The sequence below is a fragment of the Hemicordylus capensis genome, chromosome 1, assembly GCF_027244095.1.
Source record: "Hemicordylus capensis ecotype Gifberg chromosome 1, rHemCap1.1.pri, whole genome shotgun sequence".
NCBI lineage: Eukaryota > Metazoa > Chordata > Lepidosauria > Squamata > Cordylidae > Hemicordylus > Hemicordylus capensis.
The window spans coordinates 373945577-373951576 of record NC_069657.1 but is presented as its reverse complement, the minus strand read 5'-3'; positions in this window follow the sequence as shown (position 1 = coordinate 373951576).

Here is a 6000-nt window from a genome sequence, read left to right as displayed (position 1 = left end):
TCTTCTGGATGCTGGCAGACACACAAATTTTCCGATACAAAAGGTCTCCTGGAATTTTAACCGTAACAGATTCCCTGCTAGTATATCTCAGATAAGGATCAATCAGAAGAATGAATTGAAGAAGAAGAATTAGAGGTTATTTACTTTATATACAAGATACTGCCAAAATAAAATCATGGGAATAAGTACAGCAACAGCAATAGATTCCTCACCAGTATCAGAAAAATCCTCAGATGAGGATTAAACAGGAGAATGGCTGAATCTTTTATAAATCTTATATTTCTTATAGAGTAGTTATCTATATCTAAAGCTTTGTTTTCATTAATGAGTTTTTTTATCCTAGGTCTTCAGGCTGAACCAAGTATAATCGGGCGATCTTTTTCAGACTGGAAGTCTTTTCAGGAAGTGGGCAGATATACAAATCTTACTTATTCCTAGCTCTTAGTAAGGGAGTAGTTATTCATATCTGAAGCTTGGTTGCCATTAACAATGCCTTTCATGCTATGTTGAAATATTACTATATTATTCTTATTACAGATCTCTTGGCTTGGTTTTAGTATCTTAATGTGATAATGGTTGGAGAAGGGATGGAAGAAGTCTTTCTTTCTTTCTGAATGTTATTTTTAATGTATTGGATATGTATTTTGTATGTTGGAAGTTCAAGAGATGTAACCATACTTTTCTGTTTTTATTCCTATTCTTTAAATAAAAAAATAAAATTAAAATTAAAAATAAAATTTAGCCTTAACCACCATGAAGAAATACACTCCGTGCACATCCCTATTCAGTGGGAGATTAGTCTTAGAAAGAATTTCAAATAAACAGTATCAGCAAATGTCAAGAATCCCCTTCCTGCAGACTCAAGCAACCCAAGATAAATGCAGTCTCATAAACTCAGAACAACATCAGGGTATTAAGGAAAAAAGGCTGGGTTTTGATTGGGAGGAAACTGAATTTTGAAAAAATTAAATGTTCTGGTTATAGGCAAACCAAAGCCCAAACAGACTCTGTTAGAATTAAAATTCTCAATGGAATGGAATTAGGGTCTTTTGCACAAAATATTTGTCAGGCTCTCAGTATAGACATCCGCCTTCCACTGCCAAAGAAGCTTGAAGTGGCCTCAGAGTTTTCAACCCCGCCCTAGTGTTGCTAACACCAAGGCTCAGTCAGAGTCCCAGGGCTCCTTCCATGCTGAGCCCTCCTCCTGGACTGGCCCCTCTTTACTGGTCAGTCCTCCCTTATATAGCTCCTGACAGCTGAGGCAAGTCTCGCGAGATCTTGCCTTGAGATCTCACAAGAGCTGCTCCCGATCCTGTGAAGCTACGCCGTCAGTTGACAGTAGGGATGTGCAAAAAAATTCAGGCACAGATCGATCTGTGCCCGAAATGAGCAATTTCGGGTGATTCAGGGCTGAACTGAATCACCCCTGATGTCCCCCGATATTTTTCGGGGCCGAGCCAAATCACCTGAATTTCGGGGCCGAAAAATTCGGGTGATTCGGCTCATGGCCAATTTGGGGGGATTTTTTGAAGTTTTAGTGACTTTGGGGCAGTTTGGGGGCATAGAATGGGATCTGGGCAAAAAGAGTGGTGTGGTGTGGTAGTGCCTAATGGGTGCAGGCTACCACCCCAATTTCAGGGGGATTGGGCAAAGGGGTGATTTTTGGGGAATTTCTGAAGTTTTAATGTCTTTGGGGCAGTTTGGGGCAGAAAATGGGGCCTGGGGCAGAAGAGTGGGGTGGGGTGGTAGTGCCTAATGGGTGGAGGCTACCACCCCAATTTAAGGGGGATTGAACAAAGGGGTGATTTTTTGGGAATTTTTGAAGTTTTTGTGTCTTTGGGGAAGTTTGGGGGCAGAAAGTGCATCTGCCCCAAAAGGGTGGGGTGGAGTGGTAGTGCCTAATGGGTGGCGGCTAACACCCCAATTTCAGGAGGATTGGGCAGAAGACTGATTTTTTGGGAATTTTTGAAGTTTTGGTGTCTTTGGGGCAGATTGGGGGCAGAAAGTGGATCTGCCCCAAAAGAGTGGGGTGGGGTGGTAGATAGTGCCTAATGGGTGGAGGCTACCACCCATCCCCAATTTCAGAGTGATTGGCCAGAGGGCTGGATTTTGTTGATTTTCTGAGGTTTTTCTTCATTAAGTGCTTTGTGGTAGATTGATTCATTCATCATATTCATAGTAAATGCGAGTGTGAAAAAGTGAACGTGGGGTCATGAGAGTTCCTTAATTGAAAAAAATCTCATTTGCTATCATTGAATGAGAATTCACACCTCAGAAAATAAGGGAATAACATCCCTTCAGAAAAACTTCTGAGGTGTGAATTCTCATTCAATGATAGCAAATGAGATTTTTTTCTATTAAAGAACTCTCATGACCCCACTTTCACTTTTTTCACACTCTCTACCAATCCGAATTGCACACCCCTAGTTGATAGTGTGGCAACATCTCCTTTCTGGGCCCAGTGTGAATGCCTCCAGGTGGGCGTATTGATGTCTACTTCTTCCCCATGCGACAGAGTCCTCCCTGCAAGACTCAGGTGGGGGAAACCCTGATATAAAGCTCACCGTATTTACCCATGGCGATCAGCTCAACCTCAGGGATTCCCCTACAATACTATTTATATACCACTTTTCATCAAAAGTTTCCAAAGTGGTTTACATTACAAAATACATAATAAGCAAATAGGGTGGTTCCCTGTCACCAAAGGGCTCACAATCTAAAAAGAAACATAAAGTAGACACCAACAACAGCCACTGGAGGGATGCTGTGTTGGGGTTGGATAGGGCCAGTTGCATATAAAATCACCACTTTAAAAGGTGCCTCTTTGCTCAGGTAGCAGGGTTTTATAAACAAAATATAAGCAACACAATCTGCAGCTCTTCCTTCTCTCCTTCCCTTGCAATGTGACCCAATAGACTGAATCTTCCATGGGTTTCATTTTTCTGTATATCCCTCTCCTTGCCATTCTTCATTTCAAGGTTTCTTCATAAAGCCTACCATATTCTTGGGCACTTTGGCAAAAATGTGTCCGAGTTCACATTTGAAGACTTTACTGTGCCAATTTTCTCCCTGCTCTCTCTCTCTCCCCGACTCCTAGCTCCAGCAATAAAACAACTTAAAACAGTTTACTACAATAACTAAAAGTCTGAAGAAACAGGTGTGTCTTAAGAGTTTCCTTGAAGGTGGCCAGAGATAGAGAAGCTCTTATTCTGGCAGAGAGCAACATTCTAGAGCTGGATAGTGAATATAATAGAGCAGGAGTGGGCAGACTCTAAGGCTTCTGAAAGCTATTCCCCACCCACCCACTCTGCCAGAAACTTGGGACTGGGAGCTACCAGCATGAAACAGTGGCTACAGAAGGTGGAGCCAATCACAAAATGGCAAGTTGTAGGAAAGAGATACATTGACAGAATATGGGATTTTAACAGCAAAACAGCTCAGTTGCAGGATAATTTTGCTGCAGATAGAAGCAGGGGCGTAGCTATAATTGAGCGAAAGGGTTCAAAGAACACGGGCCTCCAGCTCCTAAGGGCCCTCCAGCTCCACCTCTCCCTATTTTCTTCATTATCTTCCTAACTCTGGGGGGCCGCCAGAGAGAGGGATGAACACGGGCCTCCTCTTCCCTAGCTATGCCCCTGGATAGAAGGGGAGTTTTATAGCTGCTTCCCTCATAAACACGGAGAAATGCAACTCAACACATACCTCCCCTTTAAAACAACCGAATTGAATTCATTTACAATTTGGTGACAAAGCCTTGAAGTCTGTTAAGTGGTCTCCTGTCACGCACATTTATTCTAATTCTTGGGTTCTCTGGCACAGGAGCTGATGGTAATTTGTTTTCTGGTATAGAGGATTGTCCATCACTTTCATCAGCCTCATCTGTGAGGTCAAAACTGGAGGCAAGATTGCTTTTGAAGAAGTGCAGGAGATACATGTATAAATTAATGGACCTCATGCTGTCCAACTCTTTACAGTTTGAGGAGAGAAATGAGAGGTATGAGTGAGCTGAGTTTTGGAAAATGGTCAAGGGAAGACATTTGGCCAATTTTACTAATAAAAATTTGGGCCATGCCTTAAAGGGATAGCACTTTTGGCTTGGGGTTGCCACTTTTTTCTTTTTCTTTTTCCTTTTTTTGCTCCTTTGCCTTTCAATAACAGTGAGGCACACAGAAATTCAGCAGGAGGTTTTACAGACAGGGCTTCCCACCCAAATCCACTCCTGATTGAAGTGTGCCAGTCCACATATTCGCTGGATTTAACCTGACCTCTCTGCAGGCTATCAGGGACCAGGACAGACAGAGCTTTTGAAGGGAGGCTGCGAATTCTGGCTTAGTCCGAGTTATGTCTGGGGTTAAAAAAAAATCCTCTATTTCCAGCAGCTTTTGAAAAAAACTCTGGGGTTTCTGCTTTCTCCGAAGGTGTTGATAGAGGTGGTGATGGCTATGCGAAGGAGGTGCTGATGGCAATGCAAATGGTCCATTTAATCCCTCGAATTAAAATGCCTTGAATCTGCTGTGAAGCAGATTCACTCTTCAGATACCCCGAGGCAAAGAGCCATGTGTGAAAAACCTCCAGGTAAAGCTTTTCTCGTGACTTATCTCCAAGCCAGAGGTTTACCCGCTTCCATTAAGAGCATAGGAGTAAGGCCTGTAAAGTAGGTGGCAACTCTAAATCTCACTGTCTCAGTTCTATATAGAAAAAAAAACCCAGGATTTAGCTTAGAGAAAAGAAGGAAGAGGAAAGGGAAGCTGGAGGCTTTTTCTGTGACAATGAAAAAGTTTGCCTTTGTTCACAGGAGCACTGTTTTGCGTTGCTAGGCAACCATGCTTGAACCCACATGGTCCGCTTACCCTTTGAAATAGGCAGACAACAACAAGAAGCCAGTGCTGATTCAGTCAATCAATGAATTCTCTTTTGGACCTTAAAAAGGGAACCAAAGCAAAAGTGCAAGCTAGCTGATGCCCTCGACCTGAATCTAAGCTTGTGTTACCTTGATGATCATGAGGATGATTGCTATGCTAAAAGCATGCTAGTGCAACGGTGCAGAAACTCCCAAGGGTAAGGTAGGTGACTCTTTTGCACTGAAGAATCCATATTATTTTCTTAAGAGACAGGGAGTGCCGGAAAAGCTGAACTGAAAGCATAAGTAGTAAGTGGCTAAGAGATTAAATGAAGTCCGGCTCAAAATTTTACCTAGTGCCAGTTTGGATTATACTTTGTCCAATTGCTCCCCCACCCCACCATGTGTAGAGGGGCAGTTCAGATGAATCACACCCCCACATGACTAAGAAACACTGTGCCAGTGTGCTGTTGGAGGGAAGGAGGGCTTGCACACTCACCGTGCACATACATTATGTCCTAATGATGTGAAGAGAGTCAATCGGCCCCGGGACATGAACTCACTCTATGGCTATAGGCAAGCCATTATCTCAGCTTCTGCCTCAGACCTGTAATATATTGGTACTGAGCTACTTTTCAGGGTTGTTGTACTTTTTTGAATTATTAAAATAAGGTTTTGGTTTTTTTAAGGCCAACTCGAAAGCTCTATCATAGGGATTTTAGTGTACTGCCCAAGTCCAGAAAGCCTCAGGGTTAAACAAACTACATTAAAGAGTACGGGGAAACCATTTCAGTTTTTCAGTAGAGGTCTGTGTGAGTGACTGAGTCTGCAGGATCTCCCCACTCCCAGGGGCCAGGGTCGAGCAGTTGCTGAGGGCTCTGGGCCTTTAGAAGACTGTGATTCCTGAAGTATCCAGGACACAGCCTACTAACCAGCCTGTGGCAGCCGCCTGAAAGGAGGAGGTTGTGCTGCCATCTCCTTCTGACCACCTGATCTACAAATGGGAGCTTTGCCCCCAAGACCCAACCCTGCAGTGATACAGGGTCCTCAGGGTGAAAGCTCCCATTTATAGAGTAGGGGGAGCCTGGAGAAATATGATTATTTTGTGCTCTGGTGCCAATGGATATGAATATGACTAATATTTATATACTGCTTTCAAC